Source organism: Hyaena hyaena, unplaced genomic scaffold (genome assembly GCF_003009895.1).
Source record: "Hyaena hyaena isolate Hyena2069 unplaced genomic scaffold, ASM300989v1 scaffold_591, whole genome shotgun sequence".
Lineage (NCBI taxonomy): Eukaryota > Metazoa > Chordata > Mammalia > Carnivora > Hyaenidae > Hyaena > Hyaena hyaena.
Genome location: NW_024081224.1, coordinates 958,167 through 971,609, shown reverse-complemented (window position 1 = coordinate 971,609; position 13,443 = coordinate 958,167). Strand labels below are relative to the sequence as shown.

At 35.8% G+C, this 13,443-nt stretch overlaps 1 protein-coding gene and 1 pseudogene across 2 annotated transcripts in view; both read right to left on the bottom strand.

Moving 5' to 3' along the window:
* The window catches only part of EXOC6B (exocyst complex component 6B), a 604,485-nt gene that overhangs the window by 224,189 nt on the left and 366,853 nt on the right, over positions 1-13,443 (bottom strand). The gene's annotated exons all lie outside the window — the stretch shown is intronic.
* The window catches only part of LOC120248524, a 54,732-nt pseudogene that overhangs the window by 38,218 nt on the left and 3,071 nt on the right, over positions 1-13,443 (bottom strand).

Genomic DNA, 13,443 nt, shown 5'->3' with positions numbered 1-13,443 from the left:
TTCAATGAACCCATTTGAATGACTGCTGACCGTAAGAACTATTTTTATATGAGGAAATGGAGATAAAAGATTTTTAAGCTACCACTCCAAGATCGCACTGAATGTTTTCTGGCAGGGGGAATAACCATATACCACACAATATTTTCCTTTCACCTAGACTATCTGTCAATCAATCAATCAATCTATCATGCATGTGTATATAAGCATATATACACATATACACATACTATATTAACTGTATGTATACACACACATACACACACACACACACACAAAACATACACACACATAGTACAGCAGAAAAGAATCTTGAAACCACTATGGTATCTAAAAAGAGTGCTGGACAAGGAATTGGGGGATCTGGGTTTTATTTTATTTTATTTTGTTTTCCTCTTAAGTAATTGTAATAAGCTTAGAAAAGTCACTAGAGGCCTCTGAAATTCATTTCCCTAACCTGTGTGGACTGAAGTATATTAGGCATCAGGGCAGACACTATAGTAATATGAAAAGACACAGGTTACTATGTTAGTAAAAACCATTACTGGTTTACTGCATTCTCAATGTTCAGCACAAAGCTAAAGTTGTCTTTTCTTTTCTCTGTTACCAGATTATGTAGTATACCAAACTGTTATATAATTTCTTGAATCCTCATCTTTTAGAAAAACACAGTTATGTTCTCTAACTCTAGATAGGAGTCTATCTCACGCCATCCTCTATTAATTTAAGTGACTGATATATGTGATTAGGCAACTATTTATAAAGTCAACTTACGATCATTTAGGTAACAGCTGACATAGAGGCAAATAATGTTTTTTCAATATTTTTTTTTCATCCATTCTCACCTTAGGTAACTTGAAACAATAATCTGCGGGAGGAAAGTTTAGATGCCTATTATTGTCTCTCAATTAACAAAACAATTTTATCATGGGAACACAGAATAAGTGTTAAACCAAACAGACCACTTAGACAACTAAATTAGTGGCTATATATAATATGAAAGTAGAATATTAAAATTTGCAAAAATGACTATGCTGTGCTACTAAAAATCTCCCTTGGTTTGGAGCATCTGCTTAAATCAATAATATATTCAACTTTCAAATCAGAGTTCTTTATCAATAGGGAGTACAGTGCTGTCTGAGAACATCTGGACAGGAGATTTCACCATGGATGAGGTCACTTCACTAGAAACTCTATCCAGTTATGGACGAGACACTGTAATTGTCACAGTTGCCATCTGGGAAGATGGCTAAGGACTCTGAGGAGAGATACGATGTCACTAGCATTCTTCTATATATTCACAAATTAAAAACTGTCATATGAGATTTCATAGTGTGAGACAGTGAAATAAAAGAAAAGTACATGATTGCCAACAGTGAAATTTGTTGTTTCACTTGTATTTAAGCCTATAAGGAAAATAATCCACAGCTCATATTATGAGACGTTGAAGTCTAACACCAGGGCATTAGGCTACAAATTATGTTCTAATCCTTTACCTTTTCAAGGTGAAAGACCTGTACTCTGAAAACTATAAAACACTGATGAAAAAAAATTGAAGACAACACAAAAAAATGGAAAGATATTCCATTTCATGGAATGTAAGAACAGATATTACTAAATGTCCATACTACCAAAGGAACCTACAGATTTAATGCAATCCTTCTCAAAATATCAACAGCATATTTCACAGAGCTAGAACAAATAATTCTAAAATTTGTATGGAACCACAAAAGATCCAGAATAGCCACAACAATCTTGAAAAAGAAGAACAAAATTGGAGGCATCACAATCCCGGATTTCAAGACATACTACAAAACTCCAGTAATCAAAACAGTATTGTAGTGGCAGAAAGGCAGACCACAGATCAATGGGACAAAACAGAGAGCCCAGAAATAAGCCCATGCTTATATGAGCTGATACAGCAGAAAGCATATGCGATAAGAAAGACAGTCTCTTCAACAAGTGATGTTGGAAAAACTGGACAGCTACATGCAAAAGAATGAAACTGGACCACTTTCTCAGGTCATACACAAAAATAAACTCAAAATGGATTAAAGACTTAAATATAAAGCATTCAGGTTTATAATTTTTTATTATATCAGATCTATAAAAATCCTAGAAGAGAGCACAGGCAGTAATTTCTCTGACATCAGCCATAGCAACATTTTCCTAGATATGTCTCCTGAGGCAAGAAAACAAAAGCAAAAATAAACTATTGAGACTATATCAAAGTAAAAACCTTCTGCACAGCAAAGAAAACAACCAACAAAACTAAAATTAAACCTACTGAATGTAAGAAGATATTTCTAAATGACATATTTGATAAAGAGTTAGTTTCTAAACTCTATAAAGAACTGATAAAGTCAACACCCAAAAAACAAAGAATCCAATTTAAAAATGGGCAGAAGACATGAACAGACATTTTTCCAAAGAAGACATACAGGTGGCCAACAGATACATCAAAAGGTGTCCAACATCACTCATCTTCAAGGAAACGCAAATCAAAACCACAATGAGACATTACCTCACACCTGTCAGAATGGCTAAAATCAAAAACACAAGAAACAACAAAGGTTGGCGAGGATGTAGAGAAAAAAGAACCCTCCTGCACTATTGGTAGAAATGCAAACTGGTGCAGCTACTGTGGAAAACGGAATGGAGGTTCCTCAAAAAATTAAAAATAGGATTACCATATGACCCGGTAATTGTACTACTGGGTATTGCAGTACTATCCAAAGAATACAAAGCACTAATTCAAAAATATATATGCAGCCTTATGTTTATAACAGCCAAATTATGGAAGCATCCCAAGTGTTCACCCATAGATGAATGGAAAAAAGAAAAAAAAAATATATATATATATACACACCACACACATAATGTACTATAGTATATAATATATATAAATGTATATAATATATACAATATATATATATAATGTAATATTACGCAGCCATAAAAAAGAATGAAATCTTGCTATCTGCAACAATATGTATGGATCTAGACAGTATAATGCTAAATGAATAAGTCAGTCAGAGAAAGACAAATCCCATATGATTTCATTCATATGTGGAATTTAAGAAACAAAACAAATGAACAAAGAAAAAAGGAGACAAACCAAAAAACAGACTCTTAACTACAGAGAACAAACTGATAGATACCGGCGGGGGTGGCAGGGGGCGCGCGAATAGGTGAAATAAGCGAAGGGGATTAAAGAGGACATGTATCACCATGAGCAGTGAGTAATGTATAGAATCATTAAATCACTGTATTGTACACCTGAAACCAATATAATACTGTATTTAAGTATGTTGGAATTAAAATAAAAAATAAAATAAACCCTTTACCTTTGCTATTTATGTTCCTAACTCCACTTTTGCAACTGTCTACCATCATTATCTTTCTTTCCTCTACTGCAGTTATTAGAGACAGAGTGATAAACTTTTAGAACAGATCCCTCCCAAGTAAGTTCTACAACTATGTTAACTCAAACATAAGTATTTAATAACTGAATAAGAACAATACAAGAAATACAAGGTGAACATTACTTCAGATTCAGGCCTTGATTGAAAACTATCTTAACTATTAGTATAATTTTTAATATGTTTTTATAGTTACTGTGCTGGATGACCTCTAAACATTATACACCTACCATAACAAATCATTTCAAATTAGACACCAAGTGATTCTTCATATGTGATTCCAGCGTACAGAGGAAGACACACAGGAATCTCAGGGTTGGAAGACACACAGTACTAGTCTAACTTATGTATGTATTACCTTTGTAATAGTCTAAGCTATGTATTATTACCTTTATAACATTCGATTAAAAATCATCCATTCTTTGTTCTAACACTGACCATAAATTAACTAGCTCATGCTCTATTTAATTTTTCTCTCTCTAACTTCTACTTGTTAGAGTCATTCAAAACACATCAAATCCATGTTCTATGCAACCAAGTTTTCCAGCATTTGGCTTTCCCATTTCTAGAAGAAGAGACAGAGAGCTATTTGGTATCCAAATTTTACTCTAAATAAAAGGAAGTAAATTAATGCTAAGAGTCAGTAACAATGCGCACAGCAGCCAGATATAAATTGCTTTCTTTCCATGACAGAATGTCTATCCTTTGGAAAAATAATAAATAGACAAAATGAGGTCTCCAGAAAACTGTGTCAGGCTCCTCAACATTCACATACCCTGTTAATGTAGACAGGATAAGAAGGAAAGAGGAAAAAGGAGCTAAACTCTAGTATTTGGATAACATCACTTTCTCCGAGTGCCTCCCAGGTTTTTGGATTAGAAGCCCTTAATAGGCCAAATCTGCTCAGTCTCCAAAGAGACATGGGAGACAACCTGCAAATTTACCAGAGGGCCGTGAAAGGCAAAGGCCATATTTGGTAGAGGGTTTAGGCCCATTAAAATTAATCATATGATTTCCACATGATTAAAAAAAAAAGCAGAAGATTTTTTAAAAATTTTTAATTTTTTAAAATTTATTTCTAAGAGAGAGAGAGAGAGAGGCAGCGTGAGCAGAGGAGGGTCAGAGAGAGAGGGAGATACAGAATCTGAAACAGGCTCCAGGCTCTGAGCTAGCTTTCAGCACAGAGCCTGACTTAGGGCTCGAACCCACGAACTATGAGATCATGACCTGAGCCTAAGTCAGCCACTCTACTGACTGAGCCACCCAGGCGCCCCAGAAAAAAGCAGAAGATTTTAACAGTGGGAGAGGTTACTTGTTAACTCATGGCAAAACAGAATCAAGGTGAGTCACAGACAGTTTTCCATAAACACATTATAGTTTAGTAGTCTTTGATAGTAGTAGCTTTTCATCAAAAGCAGATCAAATGCTATATAACATAATTAGAGGAAATCACTGAATCAGACGACTGTCCCTGGACAGTCCTTGTAATTTGCTACAGTTAGCATCAGTAATACAATTGTGCTAGGTGTAGCAAGCTTCACTCAATACCATAAAATAGGTATCATCAGGTCTAATCATAGCCATATTATTTGCAGTAGTCTGGGGCCATGAGCTAACTTCAGAGCTGAACTAGGACTGGAGTTTTAAGCATTATTACTGAAACTCAACATGCTATAAAGCTTATGCTCATTAGACTCAGTCCTTGCCCTACACCTGGGAGCCAGGTTCCACCAGGAAGGTAAAGAGATAAACAAAAAACACTGGAAGGATCCCTATGGGCCACTGTTAAAGGAAAGGGAAACCCTAAAGAAAGAGCACAATTAAATGTCCCCTTGGGAACTGACATCTCAGATATCCTTTACCACCTACGAGGTAGCAAATCAATACTTTTCCTTTAATAATGAAATAACTGATGTCTCTTGTATATATTTCAGAAGGATTTTCAAGTTTTAATGATAATAATACCTATACAAAAGATTTAACATTATCTGTTATAAATATTATAGCTGGTATTTATTAAATGCTTACTACATGGTAGGGTACGTTATTATTTACTACATATAAAGGTTCATGGTTTTAGGATAATCTGAATAACTCACTTCTTGAAATAAAAATCTTCTAGGCTTACAGCTGTTAATGAAAAAATAACTGTGATCTAGAGAACTCTAACTTTATGTAAATATTTAAGATTTACCCTTATAATCTCTTTTCCTCTCCAACCTACCAGTTAATATCATGAATGCTTCAAGTTACCTGCAATGTTTTAACCATTAAACAAAGTATATTGAAGCTATATAATTAAAGAATGTAGGCTTCTAAGGAGCAGAGATCACATAACACCAACACTAGAGAAAGGACAATTCCAACCTGCTAAGGAAGAAAATAGAAGGAATGGAAAACAGAAGTGTGGCACAGAGAAGTAGAACAGAAAACGGTAATGTGAAAAACTTGTCCCGACCAATATTTCAATCCCTTAGGGGGAAAAAATGGTTTAATTTTGAAAAATTATACCATAAAAGAAATTTATACCTCTCAAAGGGTAATAAGCACCATTGAGACACCATTAAGAGAGTGAAAAGGCAAGCCATTTTCTAGGGAGCAAATGTTTGTGATACGTATATCCTATAATGGACTAATAATCAGCAGAATAGTTCTCAAAGTGTAGTCTGCAGGTGCCTCAGGGTCTTCTGGACACCCCTTAAGGTGTCCACAAAGTCAAAACAATTTTCATAACAACACTAAGATATTATATGTCTTTTTTCACTGTGTTGACATTTGCATGGATGACATTGCCCTTGTGCTGACATTTGCAAAAGCAATGATTGGCAAAACCACTGGTACCTTAGCATGAATTAACCCTATGGTACCAAACAGCACTAGTAATCTTCGTATTCTTCAACACCATGTACTCACAATAAAACAAATGCCAGTTTCATAAGAATGTCTTTGAGGAAGGAGTGAAAAGTATTAATTTCATTAAATTCCAACTCTTCAGCATGACTTTCTTATATTCTGTGTGACAAATCGGGATGTATGCATAAAACATTTCTGTTGCATAGCGAAATATAACTGTCTCAAGGAAAAGCATTTGTGTAACTGTTTGGGTGCAAGCTGAACTAGCCCTTTTTTCATAGAACACCCTTTTCACTTGAAAAACCAGCTGACAGACAAATTATGGTTATTCAGACTTGGGTTTTTGGTAGGCATTTTCTTAAAAATGATTGAAATGAGCCTGCCACTTTAAAGAAAACATCTGACAATATTAGTTGTCAATGACACAAGTCAAGCCTAGAAGCAAAAATATGAATTTTGAAAAACAAGTATCTGCCACCATGATAGAGCTTCCCAATACTTAAAAGACTTTATTTTTTTTTAATGTCCATTTATTTTGAGAGAGAGAATGCTAGAGGGGGAGAAGGGCAGACTGAGAGGGAGAAAGAATCCCAAGCAGGCTCCATGCTCAGTGTGGAGCCCAACGTGGGGCTCAATCCCACAACTGTGAGATCATGACCTGAGCTAAAATCAAGAGTCAGACGTTTACCTGACTGAGCCACCCAGGTCCCCGGTTAAAAGACTTTTTGGAAGGAGACTGGTGGTAATATTATTGAGTGTAGATTGTGTTTTCCTGATATTATATAATAAAATATGCCAACATTGGGAAGATCTGAATAACTGAGTAAGTCAACATTTTCTAAACAATATATGCATAATTCTACAAAATCACACAAAGGTAAAAGATCTATTCAAACCATAAAATGGACCAATGAACTTGAAGGTAACAGAATATAAAAAATTCATTGATAAGGTTTCAGAGTTCACATTACAACTAACCTTTATGAAACTGTCACATGTCAAGTTTTACTGTAATATCAAAGAATATCAACAATAATCAAAAAGAGTATTAAGGTACACCTCTTTTATGCAACATACCTGTGGGACCAGATTTTCTCATATACTTTAATTTTTTTTTAATGTTTTATTTATTTCTGAGAGAGAGAGAGAGAGAGAGAGAGAGAGAGACAGTGTGAGTGGGGGAAGGGTCAGAGAGAGAGGGAGACACAGAATCTGAAACAGGCTCCAGGCTCTGAGCTGGCTGTCAGCACAGAACCCGACGCGGGGCTCGAACCCACGAACCGTGAGATCATGACCTGAGCTGAAGTCTGATGCTTAACCGACTGAGGCACCCAGGTGCCCCTCATATACTTTAAACAAAACAATTGATCACAACAGACTGTTTCAAAAGCAGATTTGAGATATGTGACTTTCTTCTATTAAGCCAGACACTTAAGCTGTATAAATATAGCATAAAATAATGCCATTCTTCTCACTAAATTTCTTTTGTTTAGGAAAACATAATTTTTCTTGAAAAATATATTATTCAGGTTAAAAAATAATGAGTATATTATCATTATTTTAATATAAATAAATATTTTTATGTGGTGCCTGGGTAGCCCAGTTGGTTAAGTGTCCGACTACAGCTCAGGCCATGATCTCATGGTTTGTGGGTTTGAGCCCTGCACTGGTCTCTGTGAAGACAGCTCAGAGACTGGAGCCTACTTTAGATTCTGTGTTTCCCTCTCTCTCTGCCCTACCCCACTCATGCCCTCCCTCTATCTCTTTCTCTCTCAAAAATAAACATTAAAAACATTTTAATAAAATAAAAAATAATAAATATTTTAAAGTTTCTATCTCAATTTCAAATATGATAAATATTAATAGCTACAAAGAGCATAAACAAAAGACCTCTGAATTCCTCAATTACTTTTAATAGTGTAAAGAGTCTGAAGACCACAATGTTATAGCATAGCTATATGAGCTTCCTATTGTTCTTGTAACAAATTACCCTAAAGTTAGTGACTTAATACAGATTTATTATCTTACAGCTGTGGTGGGCAGGAGTCCAAAATAGGTCTTAAAAAAACCAAGGCAACTTTCCTTATAAAGGCTCTAGGTAAAAATCTGTTCCTTGCTTTTTTTTTTTTCAACTTCTAGAGGCTTCCCACATTCATTGGCTCCTGGCTACACCAATCTGACTTTTGCTTCCATCATTACATCTCACATTTTTTCTGTGACACTCCTAGCTCCCTTTTATAAGGACCGTTGAGATTACATTGAGTAACCTGTATACTTCTACATGCAATGGATAGACCTGATGATTGTAATACTGAACCTAAGAAATGACACAAAAGAATAATACTGTATCATTCCACCAACCAAGAAAAACCAAGCTATAGTACGAAAAGTATGGATAATGACTACCCTCAGGAAGAAAGGTACAGATTTGATGGGGAACTTGGAAATGTTCTGTCTCCTGACCTTCATGCTGAAAACACAGGACTATCTACTTTGTGAACATTCTTCAAATTATAGAATTTGTTTACTTTTCTATGTTTGTTATTCCTCAATTTAAAAAAGAAACAGCAAATGAAGTTATTCCCTTCTCTAAAAGATGGACTATTTTTAAATACCACATTTTTCCAGGGGACTCCTAACCAAAACAATAAGCCACAGGGGTCACCATATCTGTTTTACAACAGCAGAAATACAGATATGGTCAACCTGGCACCAAAAATATAGTTCCAGAGACTTCTTAAACTGCAGAGTTTGGACCAATTTGTCTATTGAAAGATAGTCTCCCATTTTCAGGTCCTTGTCACTTCTTGACCCTAACTCTATCTTCCAAAGGAGTAATCAAGCTACACAATTATTAAAGGAAACTTAAAAACAAAAAGTAGCAATCTACCAAAACAGAAAAAACATGCATATACAAACACAGAACTTAAAACTTCTTTGCTTCGTTAGTTGGACAATCACTGTAAGTATTGACAAAAGTCTCCATCCTGGAACATGTTAAGGATAGTAAGTCATTCATCTGCAGGAACACTGTGAAGGCAAATTACCCTAAATGAAATAAAAATAACAAGTGTATGTTCTACACAGAAACTCTCTTTAAAAATATCAGGGAGGCATTTCAAGGTAGAAAATTCATTTTTTGGCTGTGTGTGTGTGTGTGTGTGTGTGTGTGTGTGTGTACACATGAGAGAGAGAGAGAGACTCTAATCACTTTTTAAGAAAGTAGTTTTTTCCTGTTTAGGGTCTGGACCTCATCTACAGCCAGGGAGCTAAAGAGCAACAAGCCTGTAGCTGCTAATTCAAAGGAGGAGTCGTCCCTGGGGGCAAGTATGCACTGTGTCTGATTCCCAATAATGTGTGTTATTTGTTTGTGGAGAAGTTCAAGCACTTACTAAGCCATATTAAAAGGGTGGCTATAAACCACCATGAAAGTATTGCAGAACAGTGGCATGTCCCAGATTCCTGTTCATTTAACTGTGAACTCCTCACCCTACAACATGTGCGCTAAATGTGCTAGAGGATCTTGGCACCAATGGCAGGCTCAAATTTGCCATCGTGTCACAGAAGTAAAAAGGTAGTTTGGAATGACCTAACTGCAATATTCCCAGCTAGCAATTATTTTCTTTCTTGGGAACTTGGATAAATGACCTTTGCAGTGTTTTCCCAACTTCATTCTCTGTGAGATGGAATTGCAAAGCAAAATAAGTTTATATTAAAGAGTTGTAATAGAAAAGATGTCATGTGATGGAAAACAGTCATCTGAGTTGGAAGTTACTTTCCATGCAGGATGTTGCTATTAGACACATCCAACCTCATCATGACATTCACTGGATACCTACTCAGTGTTGGAGGATATATTAAAAAGTGTTAATACATTTTCTTCAAAGAACTTGTAACCTGAGAGATGAAAAAAGGAATATATTCTTTAAAAAAAAAAAAAAAAAAAAGCAGGGCAACTGGGTGGTTCAGTAGGTTAAGTGTCTGACTTCGGCTCAGGTCATAATCTCCTGGTTCATGAGTATGAGCCCTGTGTTGAGCTCACAGACAGCTCAGAGCCTCAAGCTTACTTCAGAATCTGTGACTCCCTCTCTCTCTCTGCCCCTCCCCTGCTTATGCTCTGTCCTTTTAAAAAAAACTTTTCTGAGTGTTATGTAGAAACTAATTTGACAATAAACTATTTGTAAAAAAAAAAAATAAAATAAAATAAAATAAAATAAAAAAAAACTTTTCTTAATTAAAATTTTTTTAATTAAATTAAAAAAATTTTTAAACCTGAATAGACAATAATTTAAAATAACATACCTTAAGTTTTAAATAGAGAATGAAGTCAATAAGATCTATATGAGTTTACAAGAAAGTCAAATCCTTGGGATATGACTTGCGGGGGGGATGGGAGGGTCAGTCCAGAAAGACTTCACTGGGAAAACAGGCTTTGAATTGTATTTTAAAGGAAGGAAAGATTTGAAAATTCCTTCCAAGGAGAAAGAAAACCATGAACAAAAGTTTACAACCAGAAATAAGCATAGAATGTTTGGTAACAATGAACAGATCTACTCGGCTGAAATCAAAGGTGTAGAGGAATTACAGAGAATATATATGTTAAGTGAGTAAGAGTTATACTAGAAAAAAGACAAATCATTAAAAATGTCTAAGCGAGGGCATAAAAGACACACCAGTGTTTTTGAAATACACATCTGAAAATAAATGGACATAAAGAGAGACTCTGCATTATGATCTTCCTTTAATGACCATACACTCTACTTGTCCTCAATGGGAATTTATTATTCCTGATCTAATCTTTTTTTTTTTAATGTTTATTTATTTTTGAGAGAGAGAAAAAGAGACAGAGTGCAAGCAGGAGAGGGGAAGAGAGAAGGAGACACAGAATCTGAAGCAGTCTCCAGGCTCCAAGCTGTCAGCACAGAGCCCAATGCAGGGCTCCAGCCCACGAACTGTGAGATCATGACCTGAGTGAGCTGAAGTCAGACACTTACTGGACTGAGTCACCCACACACCCAGTTCCTTAACTAACCCTGATCATGTTTCTCAGTCCCCTTACCTAGAACTTTGCTCGGACACCTCAACTTGACAGAATCTCTACAAATTCCAAGCCTATTCCTTTAGTTTTTGAAGTTTTAGGGAAAAAGGCAACTAGTTTACTAGAGCAAAGAGATCTTGGGCGTCAGTATGAGAGGCCTCAATCTCAATGTCTATTATACCACATCTTGTCTTGTATGATCTTGGACAATAATTTACCTACCTTTGCCTAAATTTAATCTGTAAAAGGGGTTACTCTGAAGAATGGAATGAACTAAATGAAGGAGTTGAAATCTTTCACTATTGTAACTTATGAGCAAAGGCCACGTCTGGCCTGGAAGAAGTCACAAAAATCTAAAAATTTTTTAATAAAGCAAATGCTTAAATATTTTAAAAATGCCAATAACAAAGAAATGATAAAGTGGCAATTTTGAATAAGATTAGGAAGCCACACCACAAACACAATTATGTTTTGCATATTTCCTGACTGAACGTCTTCCCCACTAACATGTTTTTGCAGTTTTCATGTTCATAAAATTTCCATTCTGGTTTTTTATTTAATATTACATTATATATACTTTGTAATACAGTGTTATGACTTGATGTTCATAAAATTAGTTTTAACAAACACATAATAGTTCCTTGATCAATAGTATTATCGTTCATATAGCCATTTACCTATTATTACAGGTAGGGTTGTTTTTAATTATTTGATCTTCTTATAAGCAATGCTGAAGTAATTGTTTTGTCCTCAGAGAATACCCAGCTTCTCACTACTCCAGCAACAATGAGAAAGACTCCAGGCTGCCTTCTTCCCATTTTATAAAAGCATCTGAGACATTAAAGTGACCAGACAGAGCTTGTCCAAGATGTTCTCACCGGTATCTCTGTCTCTAAACAGTGTATCATAAGGGAGAGTTGGAGCATTTTGTGCTCCTTTAAGCCCTCGATTCTCCTTATTTCCTGCCTTATCTCAGCATCAAAAACAAGATTAAAAGTAAAAGTTTCTTAGCATTTAAACATTCTTAATCTTTTATTTAATAATTATAAGAGCAGGAGACAATATAAAGACCAGAATCATTAACAAGGCAAAGGACTGCTGGCTGATGCTACCAGAAAGAATGGCTGTGGCTGCTGGCAACAGTTTTCTGGAGGAAAAGTGCTAAGTAATAGCTCAACACACAAAGATTTCTCTAAAGAAATACAAAACTCCTGAAGGATGTAAGTCACTAATTAAACTTACAACCTCAATACCACACTAATAAGGATCTAATCTATTGATTTTGAAGTACTCTATGTAGCTCAAACAATCAAAATCTTCACAGCATATAAACAGGGAATACTGATTTCTCAGTAGGCAGAAAGATTATCAGCAAATCTAGAATTTGTTGTATCGCAGGGGGAAAAACACACAAAAAAATTCCTTGGACAACTCACTGGCTCTACCTATATAATTAATCTGAACAAGAATTTGATAGATATCCTGAAGGCTTTGATGCCTCTGGTTCCTTAAGAACACCTGAAATGTCCTTATAGGCATACCTCATTTTATTGTACTTCATTTTATTTTGCTTTGCAGATATTTTGGTTTTTATACATTGAAGGGTCAAGGTGATAGAGGGAATGACTGCAGATGTAGTGGGAAGAACAAGAGAACTAGAATTACAAGTGGAGCCTGAAGATGTGATTGAATCACTGCGATCCCAGGATACAACTTGAACCAGTGAGGAGTCATTTCTTATGGATGGATAAAGAAAGTGGTTTCTTGAGATGGAATCTACTCTTGGTGAAGACGCTGTGAGGACTGTTGGAAAGATACCAAGTGACTTGGTAGAACACCACATAAACAGTTGACAAAGCAGTGGCATGGCTGGACAGGACTGATTCCAGTCTTGAAAGAAGTTCTAATGGGGCGCCTGGGTGGCTTAGTCGGTTAAGGGTCCGACTTTCACTTAGGTCATGATCTCGCGGTTCTTGGGTTCGAGCCCCGTGTCGGGCTCTGTGCTGACTGCCAGCTCAGAGCCTGGAGCCTATTTCGGAGTCTGTATCTCCCTCTCTCTCTGACCCTCCCCTGCTCACGCTGTCTCTCTCTCTCTCTCCTAGAAATAAATAAAAATATTAAAAAAAAGAAGTT